Here is an 18,470-nt window from a genome sequence, read left to right as displayed (position 1 = left end):
TAAACCTAATTGTTATTCTTTAAAACACTGCATTATGGTGTGCATTTTCTTTTTGAGACTTACAGCTATAATTTATAACAAATCCATATTAAAATTTAAAGAAGTTTGCGAAAAATAATTAAAACTAATAACAAACGTAAAAATATTGCCATGTAAATTGCATAATATCCATTGAGTTTATCTCATCGTTAGTAGTCTTTCTTTGAAATAACAACAATTTAGAGAATATTTTAATATTTAAGAGTTAATTGTTTTCAAAATCAAGCTCCATTCACATATTGTCTTCATTTATATTTTAAAACAGTATTGATAAAATAGGCCAGGTATAAGTTATAGCTCTGGGAAGCAAGTCAATTTGTAAACCGTAGCTATGTGAGTTCGATTACTGTCCACTTTTTGTGGGCTTCGTTGCGGACAAAAGTTATGGTGTTTATTTTGTTCATGGCGTTTCCCTTTCATCCTTTCTGGATTCCATGTGACGATTGCAAAGTATGGACGCATGATAGATGCACATCGTAAAGTCGTAGGATTTTCCGTTTGTGGTGTATGTCAAAAATACTGAATGCGAGAACACATTATTGTGTTAAGACTTTAAACGAGATATCCAATTGTTGCATAGTACATAGGCTAATTCTTAATATACATCATGTGAAAATTGGCATTTGTATCTAACAAGAAAGATAATCTTCGTTACCTTAAGGGGGCAGACTATTAAATATTTTTCAAAAGCTAACAATTTTTCTTTTGCCCGTTTTTCGTAAGCGAAAGAGATAATGAAATGTAACTTACCTCAGTAATAGATAATGTTATTCTACACCCGAAAATACGAATCGGAAGAATTTGCAATGTTGCCATCCATAGAAATTACAGTGTGACCAGAATTTGAATTACCCAAAAATCTAGGTTATGGTAGCGACTAGAAAAATGAACTCAACGGCAATTGATGACTTAAAATGTTGTCTATGTTCCTTGTTAACTACTTTTTAAATAATATTTGTATTTATTTTATAATAAAGAGTACAAAATAAAACAATTTTTAATAAACAGTAGAATTAAAATACAAATATTATTTAAAAAGTAGTTAACAAGGAACATAGACAACATGATAAGTCATCAATTGCCACTGAGTTCATTTTTCTAGTCGCTGCCATAACCTAGATTTTGGGGTAATTCAAATTCTGGTCACACTGTAATTTCTATGTATGGCAACACTGCAAATTCTTCCGATTCGTATTTTCGGGTGTAGAATAACATTATCTATTACTGAGGTAAGTTACATTTCATTATATCTTTTCACTTACGATAAACGGGCAAAAGAAAAATTGTTAGCTTTTGTAAAATATTTAGTAGTCTGGCCCCTTAAAACTTCGTTACAGTAATTCTACCTTTTCTTTCATCGTTTCAACTGAATGTTATCAACAATTTTCAAAAATCAATTTTACCTATGACCAAGGGGGTGGGGGCAACACTCATAAAAGAAACCTCTTTAATAAATCCCATTTCTACGCATTTCATTTTAAAATTAATAATTATACTGATGTGTTTTAATAAAGTATCCTCTTGTACACCTCAACCATAGGTTGATAGGCAACATGGAAATCTTAGTACTTTTCTCTCCCTTGAGAGAGCTCTTTTATGCTTTGATAGGTCTCTTCTTCGTAACTGTAATAAAGTATAAAGTTCATAGTTCATAATATTGATCCATTACAAAATACAACAGACGTATATTTACAGTATTTATTTTTATTTTTAAAACTATTGGTTATTTCGTTATCTTAACCGCTTTGTCCCATCTGAGATGCGCCATGAAAGCTCCTTTTTCCCTTCTTCTAAATATTTGCAGTTTATAATGGGTGTTAATTAAAGATATTCAGTATAAATTTCGAAATTGCAAGACCATATAAGTAACTATAATTTTAATCGGCTTTAAATATGGAAGAAAATAGTAGTATATACAAGAACAGATTCTTACGTAAATTACACACTATTGCCCCAATTAAAATAGAAAACGTGGAAACTATATAGATTCTATGAATACAAGATTGGGCTGGAATCATTGTAAGTCATTTTGAACTAAGAAAATTTCAGTAACGAGTAACAGTAAATAAAATTTGTTGCCCTGAGAACGGCGAGGAGAGAAAACTCTGTTTCTGGTCCAATGAAATCTTTCCGAACCTTCCACTCCTCTCAAATAATATCTACCTTATACATTTCCACATCTATCTTTTATACCGATCACCGTACCTTACTGTACCGTATCAACTTCATCACTTTTTAAAAGGATTTCTTCACAGTGATATACCCGTGCCAGGAAACATAGTAGGCCTATACTTATAATCGTCAGTATTGTAAAGATGAATGTTTATATTTATTTAAGAAGTAGCAGTGTCACTTCTACGCCACATGGAGGAGCTAGGTTTGTATCGAGTGATATTTTCTCAATGAATGTTGAGACCGGAAATGGTAGTAGATTTCTACCATTTCCGGTTTTAGTAGAGGGATTAGAGTAAAAATTGCTTAGGACGCTTAATTGTTTACAGAGAATCACTTCTCAGTATCTATTATCGTTTTTATTATCTATGGTGATTGCTGATGACCTCAAAATATACGGTAGGATAAAGACCATTCATGACTGTCTCGATTTACAACGTGACATGGAAAATATTGCTAATTGGTGTTCTCTTAACAAACTTAATGTAAACATAAACAAATGTAACATTTTATCGTTTACCAGAAACAAAAGTCAAATAGAGTTTGATTACTCAGTGAATCAGATCTTACTAAATCGATTCAATTCAGTCAAAGATCTTGGAGTTATATTTGATACGAAATTGACATTTAATAACCATATAGAGAACATCTGCAATAAGGACTCTATGTTTAAGAAAACTATTGTAAATGTATTATGTAATACACCAACACTATAATGGTTAATGAATCTCTCAAGATGTTAGGGTTCATAATTAGAACTGGAAAGGAATTTAACAATAGTACTACACTAACAAAAATGTATTATGCCTATATCCGATCAAAACTGGAATATGCTACTGTGATTTGGCACCCAATACAACAGCAATACAGACACAAACTGGAAAAGGTCCAATCTAAATTTATCAAATACTTGACGTACAAGACAACTGGAATCTATCCATATTATGAAAATTATCTAACATTAATAGACAACTTCTGTATCCCTACACTTGAACAAAGGCGAAATGTGACAGATTTGATTTTTCTCCATAAAATAGTACAAAACGAATTTAATTGTACGGATCTCATATCAACATTAAATTTTCACGTCCCGACACTTAATAACTCTGGTCTGTTTTATTGCAAAAAAGCAAGGACCAACGTATTATTGAAATCACCAATTTGGAGAATGTGTTCTACTTATAACAAAATATGTATCAAACATAAAGAAATTAACATCTGCAATAAGGACTCTATGTTTAAGAAAACTATTGTAAATGTATTATGTAATACACCAACACTATAATTGGGCTTACGCCTGTTGTGTTGATGGCAAATAAATAAATAAATAAATAAATAAGAACCGGAAGTGGTTGATTTCTGACATTTCCGGTTTCAATAAAGTTAAAAGAGAAGATGATACCTATTCTTATTGTTTTTCTTCTATGAAGATAAATATTGAAAGCGGAAGTTGTAGTGGATATCTAACATTTCCGGTTTTAGTGTGGAGTTAAGGATAATGGTAAAATGTAATCATGGGACGTTTAATCGATTACAGATCACTTTTCGTTATCAATTGGCATTTTTTTGCCATTAATGATCAATGTGAAAAGCGGAAATGGTTGATTTTTTTTTACCGCTTCTGGTTTGAACATCACCTCGATCAACAAACTCGGTTCCTAGGTTTTGACCTTCCACATCTTAGCCAAAATTGATGGTGTTCCATTAAGTAATTCCTGGGATTTTTTTTTTTTTTTTTTTGTCTCAAGAGCGGACAAACAGAGTAAATATATAGAGGAATTTTGACCAGTTAAACTCCTTAAAAATTAGATAAATACTCTTGTCTTACTTGAGATAGGACCATGTTTCCTACGTTGAGAAAGTAAAGCTCCACAATGTCATGTTCTTTGGCACAAAGAGAAGGTACTTAAGGCTCGCTCTGGTCGACTTTAATCCATAGATTTTCGTCCTTTATTTAAGCTGTGTGTATGTGTTTTGTAAAAAGAATCTTGCCACAAGAAGAGTAGGCTATATATATCAGCGTTTCCCAACCTGTTTCAACTTGTGGCACACTACGCGTGTAACTTGAATTCTCGCGGCACACTCATAGATATTATTATTTGTAAATATAAAATACTGTGGTATTTTTTTCTGTGATTACTGATCTCCTTCTCACAGAGAAGAAAGCTCGATCATTGGTTTTCCTCCGTGCTAAATAGGGATGGGCACGAGTCGAGCTAAAACTCGACTCGACTAGAAACTAGAAGCGAATTCGAGTCGAGTTTCGACTCGAGTCAAAGGCAATTTTCTCAAGTCGAGTTCCGAGCCGAGTCACTGTTTTGAGGATCGAGTTTCGAGTCAAGTCGAGTTTCAAAAATGGCTCGCTCGTTTAGCACTTTTTAAAATCATTGCATGATTAGACTGGAAAGCGAAAGCTATGAGAAATGTAAGCAGTAATGTGGAATATTTTTAGTGTTGCTCACGAGGTGAGACACTGCTCGCATCTCGCCTCGTCTCGATTAACAAGATGACAATGAATTTTTATAACGAGACAGCCTCAAATGTAGTGAGCACTAACATAAGTATATACTGTAGTTCTCACCACCAAGGCTGAGACCTGCACGGTGAAAGTTTTGAGCCGAAGCAGAAGCCCAACCCGTGTAGGGATGTTAACCGGCTTAGCTCGGTTCAACTGAGCAAACAGCTCGAGCCGGCTTAGTTGAGATGAGGCACCGACTCGGCTCATATGAGACATCGTCTCGAGCCGGCTCAATTGCGGTAAGCCATCAGCTCGGTTTGATTCGACACGTGTCGGTTTGGGTGGGTGAGCTGTTGGCTTGGCTCGATAGGGAATGAGCTGTGAGCCGAGAAGCTCGAGCCGTTGAAAACCCTAAACCCGGACCAATCAGTTTTGAACATGTGGCCAGCGCCCTCTAACTTTTAATGATTTTTGGTTCGAGACTCGATACTTGCTCCTCCGAAACTCAAACCCAGAACCTCGTGAACGATGTCCTTGCCTCCTAGACTTGACGATTACCGAGGTCAGCAGTCAACTAGTTTTTAGTATTCAGATACAAACCACGTATATTTCATGTTTATACACGGTGTTGTTATAATAATAATAATAATAATAATAATAATAATAATAATAATAATAATAATAATAATAATAATAATAATAATAATAATAATAATGTTATAGTAGTAGTAGTATCATTGATGATAATTATATTGTCTATGTAGATTACTTGAAGAAAGTACTTGAAACTACACATAGCATTTGGGTCGATTTGTCTCGACTCGACTCGAAATTCGAGTCGAATTCGAGTCCAGTTGGAGGAAATTTTTCAAGCCGAGTTCTCGAGTCGAGCTTAAAGATGTCTGTTTCGAGTCGAGTCGAGTTTCAATGAAAACTCGCTCGAACTCGCTCGTGCCCATCCCTAGTGCTAAATCATTATGCTTATTTTTCATTCTAATTTAAAAATAGAAAACAATTGCAATGAAATATTGGACTCAGTTTTTAAAACTACGCTTTCTTTTTCGAAAACTGTATCCAATCTTTCACTAAGAAGGAAGATCTCTAAATAACGAACGAACAAACAAATCTCCTTTAGTTTTAAAACCCAAATGTAGGTAATTTGTATGTATGTTTGCTTTGTCGAAAGGATTGATTAATATTTTAAAATTTCAAGTTACGCAATAGTCTGCAACAATCATCATCATCATTATGGGTATTCTGCCTTTATTGGCAGGTCACTTGCCGCAGCTGAGAAGCTTCCATGCTCCACGGTCCTCCGCTAACTTCCTCGTCTTTGCGTATGATCTTTCTGTTTTAATATCATCCATTAATTGTAGTCTCCTTCGCCCCCTCCCTCTCTTTCCCGCTACCATACCTTCTAGGCAATGATACAATCTCTTCTTAGGCAATGTCCCAACTAGTTTCTCTTCCTCTTCCTAATACTATCTAAAAGTGTTATTTTCTCACCCACCATTTCTAACACTCTCTCATTCGTTTTCCGCTCGACCCAACTAATTCTTTCCATTCTTCTTCACACCCACATTTCGAAGGCTTCCAGTCGATTTTCGTCACCTTTACGTAATGTCCACGTTTCCGTCCCATACAGTACAACACTCCACACGAAGCATTTTATGAGTCTTTTTCTAAACTCTTTATTCAAGGTCTCACAAAACAGACTTTTCTTTCTTTTAAAGGCTTCTTTCGCCATTCCTATCCTTGCTTTTATTTCACGTTCGCACTTCATGTCATTACTAAGAATACTACCCAGGTATCGAAATCTATTCACTTGTTCTATTTTCTCCCCTCCTACTTTTATATTTGACACCGACCCCTTCGTTCCAATCACCATGGCTTTTGTCTTTCTAACATTTATTTTCATCCCATATTCTTCAAAGCCCTTTCTCATTTTTTCTAACATTTTATTGATTTTCTTTTTAGATTCTGCAAGAAGCGCCATATCGCCTGCAAATCTTATGCATCTAATCATTCTACCTCCTACCGAAATACCATCATCATCATGTAGGCTCTTTTTCACTATATCTTCTAGATAGACATTAAATAGTATTATGACGAGACCAAAATAATACGTCTATAATATAATAATAAATAAAATAGTACCAGCAGTGCCCTCTCCCCGGAATACTACGTGTGCTGCCCCGGAACATTTTTTCTGAAAGAACGACTGCTCACGTGGCTAAGCCAGTGGTGCCCACCCCCCCTCATGTCCATGACGCACCCCTCCCCCCTCAGTTGCCTATCCGTAGGTGTTCTTCCATGAAAAAAAAATCTTTTCGATTAATTTTTACACCCTCTCAAATATATTTACATACATTTTAACCCCCCCCAAATATTTCAGTGACGCAGTTTGCGTCATAGCCCCCCCCCTTGTGGGTACCCCTGGCTAAGCGGTTAGCGTACGTGTCTTTAGCGTGGGAGACCAGGGTTAGATTCCCAGCAGGAGCTCATTGAGTTCGGATCCCAGGTTAAGGTGTAGGTCGAAGTCTCATATAGCTTAGCTGTTGGAAAGGACGCTACACTGATATTCGACTCAACTCTGAATAGTACTCGGACAAGGTTGGAATGTGAGAAGTAATCCTGCCCACCGGAGATCAAACGCTATACACACGTGACAAAGTACGCTATGGCAAATGAAGAAGTGTAGCTTCAAATAAAATGAAATTTTAATATATTGGGTTGGCAACTAAGTTCCCGCCGTTTTTTAAATTGGAATTATCTGTATGACATTATATACTTTTGGCACGAAGTTGTACATCATTCGAAAGATACCTAAATATATGTTTCGTTGTTACTAAGATACAATTTCTTTTGTTATTTACAGATCATTAACATAGAATGTCAAGTTGAGAAGAATGAGCATTTTCGATACTTCCTTCTTTTTGCCTTTAATCAAGGTTCTAAGGCCACAGAAGCTACTTGCAACATTTGTGCTGTGTATGGAGTGTGTGCTATAGCTGAAAGAAACGCCCGTGATTGGTATGCAAATTTTAAAAAAGGAAATTTTGACCTCAAAGACGCCCCTCGTTCCGTCTCCAGTTGAGTTCGATGAAGAGCTATTGAACAATCTTTTGCATGAAAATCCGTGTCAAACAACAAGGGAACTGGCAGAGACAATGGATTGCTCCCACACTACTGTAGAAAAACATCTTCACTCGATGGGCAAAGTTCAGAAGTGTGAAGCATGGGTGCTTATATATAAAAAGAACAATCTTTCTTTTAAAAAATTAACAAACAAAATAAAATTAATCTTACTAAAAGTTGAAAAAATGTTTTCAAGAAAATTACTTTTTAAAAAAATTCTATTTATGCATGCCTAAAAAAGAAAAAAATGGGGAGTACTCTCATATAAAAATCAATTCATAAGTTTTTCAGTTCTTATGTAAATCAAGTTTGTATATGAGACTACTCCTTGGGCTTCTGCATGCTGTCTTAATCATGCTAAAATAGAAAATTTTACAAAAGTAATTTTTTGATTTTTTTTCTTTACTTTTCAATACTATCTGTTTTAGTTTGTTAATTTTCTTAAAGAAAGTGTGTTTCAAAAAAAAATATTTTAGACTTTTTGGTACAATTAGAATTCTTTGGTTTGTTACATTTTTAAAAGAAGGCATGTTTTCAAATATTTCCAAATGTATTATAAAAAATCGTGAAAAATCTGAAATTTTGTTCGAACTTGTGAATGTTAACCCTTGTATACTAGATAATTCCGATTTATTCAAGAATAACGCAGGTTGCATAAGACAAGGCTAACATTGTAGAGGTCTGCACGGGCCGGAATTTTTAGCCCGAGCCCGGCCCGGCCCGTGAATTTACAATGTGTGGCCCGACCCGAGTCCGAAATATGTTATAGCATTTAGGCCCGAGCCCGCCCCGAGCTCATGTGGTAATCAAATGAGCCCGAACTAAGCCCGAATTACGGAAACTTAATAATTAACGCAAAATTGTATTTTTATTTACAGCAATATTCTAAGAGTTTCGATTTTGCAGTTGTGCTTTAAAAGATCTCCAGAAAGAGCGGTCCAATACAACAACTTTTTTTTTTTTAAACAATCTTTATAGCGATTCAGGGAGAGGCCGAGCTTCTGCTGTTTGTGGTTCTCCCTTTCAGAAATTATTTACATATTATAGGATGGCGGGTAAATACTTAATATATGTAGATAACACAAGGTTACATGAGGTTATAAACACTTAATTAGTTCATAGTAAAATAATAACAATAATAATGACACATTAACATGGTATTGTCTCAATTTTTTAAATACTCGTTCAGCTGTTTTTTAAAATTTTCTAAAAGTTTGTAGTTCTCTGATACCTAGGGGAAGGGCATTCCAGGCCTTAATAAATTGGTACCTGATGCTTTTCATGTCATAATTTAATCGTGGTTTTGGTTTTTCAAGTACTTTGTTTGTCTTTGCACGTGTACTAACTGAGTGTTTTATTTCAACAAATTGTGTTGAAAATATAATTGCATCTTTCTTGAGGATTCTGTACATTAGACAATTTATCCTGTAAAGATAGAGTTTATCTAATTTTAGTATGTTCAGTTCATGGAATAACGGTTCTGTATGTGCAAGAAAATGTTCATTTTTTATTATTCTTATGGCTTTCTTCTGAAGAACAAGGAGCTTGTATTTAAGCTCAGCACTTAAGTTTCAATATAAGCTTCTTGTTCTTCAGAAGAGAGTCATAAGAATAATAAAAAATGAACATTTTCTTGCACATACATATCGTTGTACAGTATATTTACAAAGTTAGGCCCAAAAAGGCCCGAGAAATATGGTTGTATATTTAAAAATTTACTGTCCGAGCCCGACCCGGGTCCGAAGTGACATATGCCTTGTACGCCCGAGCCCTTGCATACCTCTATAACATCTATCTAAAATCAAATAAGATTTAACTTTTTAAAAAATATAAATACAGTACATTGAGATATATTAAAGCAGCAATGAAATATTGCTTTGTCACCTGAAAATGTCGTCCTCTTTTGGCATCGAGAAATGAGTTGAAATAACATTGCAAGATTTGAGAACGCAGTTGAATCATTATAACTTAAAGAAAAGCATATAAAAATTGGTTCCTCTTTTATAAGACTCTGGGTTCTTTGTGCTTTTTCGTCCAATTATTCATTTTACTTTTGTGTTCCTTCATTATCAACTTGCTTTAGTTTTTTTTCATTACTATATTTTCTTTTGCGAAAGCAAAACAAAAACCAATTCTCATAGGGAAAATGTATTGTTAAGAAATTGCGGTACTAACAATAAAGAGAGACGAAGAGATATGTGATGTCTGAATGCAATAATTCCATAAAGAACCGCACCCAAGAAATTTAAGCATGAGCCGACCTTCACGGCTTTTCAAGTTCTACAGCACTCAAGTTCGTTAAGGCTAATAAAACAACTTCAAACACTTCATCTTGCGAGAAGGTTGTAAATGTCTGTGGCCCGCATGCTGCGACAGCCAACAGAGCCATAGTTTTTCGGTATGGATTGCGCGCATAAGTTGCCTGCCATCTTTGTTATGAGATAATTGACAGTAACGAATGATGCGTGCCTACTCCACTGAGTATCTTACTCATCTCTTTTTTTCTCTCTTCATCAGGATTTCTTCTTCTTATTTTTCTTTTTTATTGTTATTGTTATTACTTACTCTTCGTTGCCTGAAAATATTGTTGTTAGTATGCAGGTGGGTTGAGCACGAGTTGTCAACTTTTGACCAAGTCACTTTCACATATGAAAACATAAAACTCCTGAAGAAACCTTATTTGCTATGCTGTCTGGTGCTGGGTCTCAGTTCACAATGATATCTTGCAGCCTGGTGTGTCTCGATCCTTTACGTGATCCAAATAAGCATGTGCTTTATATCTAAGGCCTTGTTCTTTGAGACAAGCCTCCATGTTCTGTTACTCAAAGGAAATTACATGATTGATGTAGTGGTAGGATGTAATAATAATAATAATAATAATAATAATAATAATAATAATAATAATAATAATAATAATAATAATAATAATAATAATAATAATAGGTTTTATTTAAAGTGTTGGGTACAGCGCCATACAACACTTTCTCAAAATCAAAATTGATACATTCAGAAGTACAGTGAAGTTCAAATTATCCGCGGAATTGGATGGTAAGGGCACAGCGGATAATTAGAAAAAAAAGACTAAAAATGAAATGCAAACACGAAAAATATAATTCAACATAAAAATTATGTTTTATTGCACAAAAACATAATAAAAGTTTTAGAATATGTAAAGTACAACAAATCATTCTTCCCAATTCCCGTTTTTCGTACAACAATCGACTTCTGCTTAGAATAGAGTTACACTTCGAAACGTGCACTATTGTTGGAAATATTGATTTTTGTAATTCAATTTATTTTTATGTTTTAGAACATACAGTACTTAATTGCATGCGGAGTGTCAGTCCGCAGCGACTACTTATGAAAAGTAATTAAGCATGATTGCAGCAGGTTTTTTTTTTTTTTTTTTTTTTTTTTTTTTTTTTTTTTTTTGCTGCAGTTGTGGATAATCCGCACCACGGATCATCCGCTCGCGGATAATATTTAAAGATTCTATAAATATTTAGAGAAATGTTCGCTTAGATACTATAGCTTCGAACCAGTCATAATTTACAGCTTGACTTCTTATCTGATATACTGTTGTCATTTTAGTGCATGGAGTATGATTATCGTAGCATTGATTTTGTTAATTAGAAACCTACCTAAAATAAATCAACTATACCTATTAGCACTCGCTATTCTTTGTCTTGACCTAACGTTAAAACGTTTTGAACTAAGAGAGCACTAATCAATTTGATACTTTCAAAGTATTAATGTCTAATCATCAAACACCATTTTTTTTCAATAAGCCAGTTTTAAAAAAAAATTAAAAAAACACTACCAATTGTTCGTATGTTTTGTGTTAGCTCCAGTTTTTGAGAATGAACATCAGCGAAGAATTTCGTACTGGATATGCATATATTCTAATTTTGGTCTTACTAAAAATCTTGTACGTACAATAAAAGATATTATTATTTCTTGTATTTAACTAATAGAAAGCCCAAAAGTTTCGTTGTTTATGTAGATGTTTACCTTCATATGTTCATCAAACAAACGATTTTCGTCAAAATATTACTCCTAAGTCTTTTATAATTCTAACTACGTGTATTTCTCTGTGTATTCAATATCTCGTCTCATCATAGCTTGTATTTCTCGTATATGAAGTGTTTTTGACTTATTTATATTAATAGAAACTTTGTTTTCATTTTCTCATATATGAAGTGTTTTTGGCTTATTTATATTAATGAAAACTTTGTTTTCATTTGTACCACGCTGGAGATTGTTTACATCATTATAATCTCTAATAACCTTGTACAATTTAATTTTGTCCGCATACATCAGAGTACCGACGTCGTTAACTACTTTAGATAAATAATTTATAAATATTAAGAAAAATAAAGGACCCAATGAAATTCCTTGTGGTATTCCAGTTTGAATTGTTCCAGCACAAATAATATGGTACATATGTTCCAAATATTTCTATTGACAGAAAATCCTGGAACTATTTTACAAATCTTAGAGACAACACAAGAGCCAATAATTTGTCTTGTATAAGAGGGTGTAGCATAGAGTCAGAAGCTTCAGCTTAATATATGTGTATCGTATCTATAATTGTGGCTTTAGTGATATCTTTGATTTTCCTTGCTCAATTTGAAGAAAATTAGTGAATGAATACTTTTTTTTTGTTTGTTTTAACAATAATAATAGAGAAACTGTTATGATATATCTTTTCGGTGAACAAATTTTTCCATCTAAACTCCGTCTTCAATTTGCATCTTTCTTTGAATATTATTATTTCCTTTTAATGAAATGTGACAATTACAATTTACAATTCAAAAAGGAAATAAAGTTCAAGAAAAAAACTTCAATTACATTTTACTCTTTCTACTTCGTAATTTAAACAATAAAGAAGGTATACAAAATTAGAAACAAAAGATATAATGATTGCAACCAATAAGACTTAACTTTTGATAGATAAAATCATATTATAGATACAAAAGGGATCTGCAATATGAAAATTTTAAAAGGAGGTCAATATACTATGCAGTTAATGAATTAGAAACTTTTATTGCGTATTACGTTAAACGCACTTTCAAAAGTTCATTGTTGTTTGATTGTATAACTTTAGATCCATAGAATACGGAGATACAGTTATGAAAAATATAAACTCTGATCTACTTATAACATTTTTAATTGTATTACAAGATGAACAAATAATGTAAAAAGATTTAAAAAAAATAATACTAAGTACGTTACAAAATATAACATAGACAGATGTTACCTCGTCTTTACGGAAGAACTGACACTTCTACAGAAAAATAAATAAATGAAAAAGTTTTTAGTTTCTTCTGAATTAATACGATCCACACATTAAACAGCTGATAATTTTCTCACAATTTTGAACGATTAATTTCTCATCAGAAAATATACACCAAAGCTTTACTATTCCCCTTATGTTAGAAGAACTGGGAACTAACAAAAAAAAATACATATAATGATTTGACGTTTAATTTTAAAAACCGGAAAAATTAACGGAACATTAAAAGTATATAGCATATATACCAAACACGAAATGGTTTGATTTTTTTCGTAATTATAAGCGAGGTGAAGAAGGAGGGAAAGTTGTTACATATTCGGCCTGGATTCCGTTTTATCCTCTATATATACCTGAATATGCCCACAAACTTGTGGTTCATCCACAGAAAAGTTAATGAAAAATTCATGAATCCAACAAGCGGAGGAAGTTTTCACTTTTTCGTGCTTTTTTAATTTCCTTGACATGTCGGAAAACTCTTGTTGAATTTTTTAACGATGTCATTAGGTGTAATTTTGTAATCAAAGGTAATGAAGAAAGTAAAAAAAAAGTATAATCGGACATGATACAGCAACTAAATTGTTTTCTGCCCTTCCTACAGGATACTATTATTATTAATACGATAAAATTTAATGCAAATGTTATGACATGAAGTGTGTAGTTGGGCAGGTAAAGAAGTGACTCAACTGAAGGGAAATCAAACTGTAGTATCCACTTGTCAAGATTAAAATGACAATTACTAAAATATGCATGATGACTATGTTTCTTAAAAAAAAGTTTTCACTTATGACGAATTTAAGAAATTAAAATGTTTTACTTTTATGTAATTTGTTAAAGTTACTTTAATTTGAGAACTTTGTTAAATCTATCAAAGTACGAGGGATTTTATTTAAAAAAAAAAAACACACACACACAATATGTGTTTGCTTCCAGTCTATGTGCATCATTTCATCTTTGAATATATGTGTGGATGATAGTCAAAAATATCGATTTTGGTAATTAATGTTGAAATGAGATGTGGGATAAATTTGATACAACTTTTAAATTTTCGTTCACAATATGAAGGTTCGATTTTTGTCGTTTATATATAAATATATGTTTCTAAAACTAAATTTAATTAAGTTGCATAGCTAATAAATGAACTATTTACCTATCTAAACACTTTGTAATAAACGTTTATCTAGATTATAAACTTTCACGAAACGTTTATCTTATTCAATTTTGTAAAACTTTTACTCAACTAAACGATTACGTAATACGATTAGACAATTAAACGCTTTAGAAAGCGTTTAGCTAAGCTAACTTTTGTAAACTGTTGTAAGAAAATTAAAATTTTTCTAACACATTTAGTTAATTTAACGTTTCATAATAGATTTAGACAATTTAATATTTTATAAAAAAAAGTTTAACTAATTTAATTCTTCACAAAAGTTTTAACTAATTAAAAATTTCATAAATCGTTTAGTTAATTTAATGTTACTTAAAATCCTTTATTTCATTAAATATTTTGTAATACTTTAACTAAGAAAACGTTTTACAAATGTTTTTTTCTTTCTTGAAAAAAGATAGTATAAATTAGATTACGTTTTTCAAATTAATGACCAATATTCTACTAATATGTCTTGTCAAATTTCAAAGGAATACAAAATATGCCTAGGAATACATATTAACCTAGCATATGAAATACAGTTCATATTAAAATAATGACAATAATTGATCTTAAAATAACGATAAGTATAGTTTGTTTAAATACAAACCATATATCCATCGTGTTCAGTTTGGTTGTAACTTTAGAGTTATATTGCAGTACATTTATCAGTCATTCGTTTTAATTATACGGAAAAATGTTTTCCAATTTTATCCTACCTTACATATTGAAAAGTTTCAAGAATATATAATGATATATATATGTAACAAATTTAAACCTTTCGCTTTCTATCTCTTTATTATTAGAAATTGTATTTCATATTAATTATTATTAACTGTCATGATTAAATTTAAATTTATTACTGCGTGCTATTTTTTCGTTTCTGAAATATGAGACAGGGTCAAATTACAGTTCCTTTAATTTAAACTGTTTGGAAATTAAAGTCGTTTACATTTAAATGTGTTAATTTGCATATATTTTGAAGAGATCGCATCGAATAGATGTATTATATTATAGAATGAATGCAACAATAATTATGTTATATAAATCAATCTCTTGTGTCATGTAATCTGCTATAGCAATATGTGTGTTCAATTGTCTATTTATATTAAAATGATCTTCCCCGATGATCTAAGGCTAACTCGCATGTTTTTGGTGCATGGAGTCTCGGATTCGATTCCCAGTGGGGAAGCATTCAAATTTCAACGCTTTACGCTATTTCGGATTCAACCTAATACTGTAGATCCACGTCTCATATAGCCTTGGAGCTGAAAAGTCACGCTAAACTTCTACAAACAGCAAAATTAAAAATAAAGTTTTATTGCTTCAAAAAGAAAAATGAAATCTTTAACGTCCCATGATTATGCCGACTAGTCTAAACAGTGACAATGAGTAATGAATGAAATGGTGGAGTGAACAAAGTGGGAGGAAACGGGAGAATCCAAAAAAAAACCCTTACGCACGATGTATGTTCACTACAAAGCTCACTTAAGGCGAGCGGGGATCGAAGCAAGGACCCCTGAGCAGCCGTGATCCTTCTTCAAAAAAGAATTGAAACAAAATTAACGATTAAACAAGGATTACTTAATTTTAACTGTTAATTGAATTTATGATATTGAAAAAGGGATCGTGTTACATAAAATTATTTTAATGAAAAAAAGGAAGAGAGCTTTCTTAGTAATATCTACGTAGCAAAAATTAACACAAATACAAAGAAACTTTAGTAAGATGTGCATATTTCAGAAAGAATGAAGAAAAAGTGATCACAAATATGAAAAGAACTCGTGGCTGAATGACTGTAAAAAAATTAAATGTAACATTTCAGTTTAATATCCCACTATTATGCCTTAGGCTAAGGGAGACGGATGATTAAGGCAAGTGAATGATGATGGAAGAAATGGTGGAACGAAATTGTGGGAGGAAACGGAAGTACCCAGGGAAAACTCACAGATACGATGTTCACAGTTACTTGGAACGGGGGTGCAATCACGGACCCTAACACCAGAGGTTAGCGCTCTACCACTGAGTCACCGTAAATTCTTAGTCAAGTCTGTATTTACAAGAGATATACTAAGAATCGAATTCCTTCCACGAAGTTTTAAAAATTTGAACTTTCTAAAATGACATTAGAAATCTCTAAGGAACATTTTTTTCTTTCGTAATCATTCGCCCTCTCGAAATGACTTTTCTGAGTGTCAATAGTAATTGATAAATACTACTGATTAATTTTTGACACTGGACATATGTATTATGGTCAACAAAATAAAGCAAGCAATTAAAATAGAAACATTTAGAAGTGACAGTAGCAGGATTAAATATGGCGCCAACACATTATTCAATTAAAACAAGAGCTCCCTCGTGGCTAAGCAGTTACCTTTAGCGTGGGAGACCCGGGTTCGATTCCCGGCGGGTGCTCTTGTGGCTCGGATTCCACGTTGATCAGTAGGTCCCGTTTCACATAGCTTCGCTGTTGAAAGAGACGTTAAGCTCAAAATCAACTCAACTCAATTAAAACAATTTTAAGAATACTCCTTCTCTTAGCTTTAATGTGGTTTTTGTACAAACATTTCTTTCGCTGTGTATGTGTATGTGTTCCTTTAGTTTCTCTACATAGCGACTTTTTCTTTGAGTTGAAAATAGATATAATAATAATAATAATAATAATAATAATAATAATAATAATAATAATAATAATAATAATAATAATAATAATAATAATAAAGCTTTTTAAAAAGTTAATATATATTTCTCTTTCTTTTACTTAAAACAATTGTTTCATTAATTGCAGTATTTGCAACGTTAAAAGTAACTGGCACCTTAAATACATGTCAGAGGCCTCATAATAAAACTTAGGTATTTTTTGTACTTCAACGAAATAACTCTTTAGTACGGAAGAAAACATTCAATTAATATTTCAACACTTAAATGTTTACCAATGTTTCCTTAGTTTCCTTCATATTTGTTACAAATAAATATGTGTTAAAAATTATTTGTCTTGTTTATATTATTATTTATTATTAGTATTTATGTATCTTTTCCTTTTCATCAGTTTGGTTAAAAAAAGCATAATTAAGGCCCATAGGTTTAGGTTCATAACTGAAATGAAAATTGTAACTTGTTTTCGAATGTTTAGTTTCTAAAATAAAGTTGAAGAACCAAACATTCGAATGATTAGCATGTGTTGCACCATGATCGATTCACGGTGAGGGCACTGAATATTCTGTGTTGATCCAGCATGCTTACGAAAGTTGAGGAATTCCTTGCATATAACAAATTTTGATCTAGAATAGCGGCGATGAAAGTATATGTGTTGATCTCTTATCAGTAATTCAAAATCGTCTGGGCTGAAACGCTGCCAAAGAATCAGAATCAAAAATCCTTCCCATTTGGTAAAAAATTTATTTTCGGAATAATGGTAGTATAGATGCGACGTATACAAAATTATATTCTTTTTTAATTTACTGAAAATTGTACTCAAATAGTCCTTCCATTCTGAAGTTATTTACGAAGTAATTTCATCAAACGAAAAAAAACTTTTGTCGCTGACTGTACATATGTACAATAAAATAGTATTATACAATCATGATAAGCAACGAAACAAAAAAAAAAAAAAGTTTGGGGAACCGAATCCCAACTAATGTATCTAATAACTTTGTCCTGACATCTTCACTTTCTAAACATATACTTCCGTATTACAAAAGAGAGGATTATGTTGAACTTTGCGTAATTATTTAAGCAAATATGAAAACCACCCAGTAACTTTTTGGATGGTGCGTAAGGTGTTTGATATTTAGCACCTTATACCTCACCTCATTGATCTGTACAGTATATTTTTTCTTTCTTTCTTCGTCAAAAAGATAAATTTAAATAGTTTGACTTTACAGATTTCTTCTTCTTCAAGTCGAATTAAACATGCCTTGCTTTGTGAAAATACATTTGAATTACATTTAAACTTAATGTAAGTGTGTCTCAAAGTAAGTTTGATGTATTAATATATAAAATTATAAATCACACTTATGAAATTTCACAAAGCAATATTTTAACTGAACTTCATGTAGAAATCAGTATGTCATTAAAATTCCATTTCATTTTAAAGAAAATAGAAAAATAATTTCTCATATAAATCAATGGACTAAATAACAAAGGTGGTTTAGGTAGCAAGCCTCTTAAGGATATCTATCAATTTGGCAACATTTTTTTTCACATTTTTCAAAATATTGAAG

At 32.3% G+C, this 18,470-nt stretch overlaps 1 long non-coding RNA gene across 3 annotated transcripts in view; it reads left to right on the top strand.

Moving 5' to 3' along the window:
* LOC145669193 (uncharacterized) overlaps window positions 1-18,470 on the top strand; it is a 283,744-nt gene that overhangs the window by 91,942 nt on the left and 173,332 nt on the right. The window contains exon 3 of one of the 3 annotated variants that reach the window (XR_014128163.1): window positions 7,548-8,180. The exons of the other annotated variants lie outside the window; for them this stretch is intronic. This is a non-coding gene — a long non-coding RNA (uncharacterized LOC145669193). Of the gene's footprint in view, window positions 1-7,547; window positions 8,181-18,470 lie in introns of those variants that run through there. 3 annotated transcript variants of the gene reach the window in all.

Source organism: Thermobia domestica, chromosome 13, assembly GCF_964235325.1.
Source record: "Thermobia domestica chromosome 13, izTheDome1.hap1.1, whole genome shotgun sequence".
Classification (NCBI taxonomy): Eukaryota; Metazoa; Arthropoda; class Insecta; order Zygentoma; family Lepismatidae; genus Thermobia; species Thermobia domestica.
The sequence above is the reverse complement of the archived record's forward strand: the minus strand, read 5'-3'. Positions and strand labels throughout refer to the sequence as shown.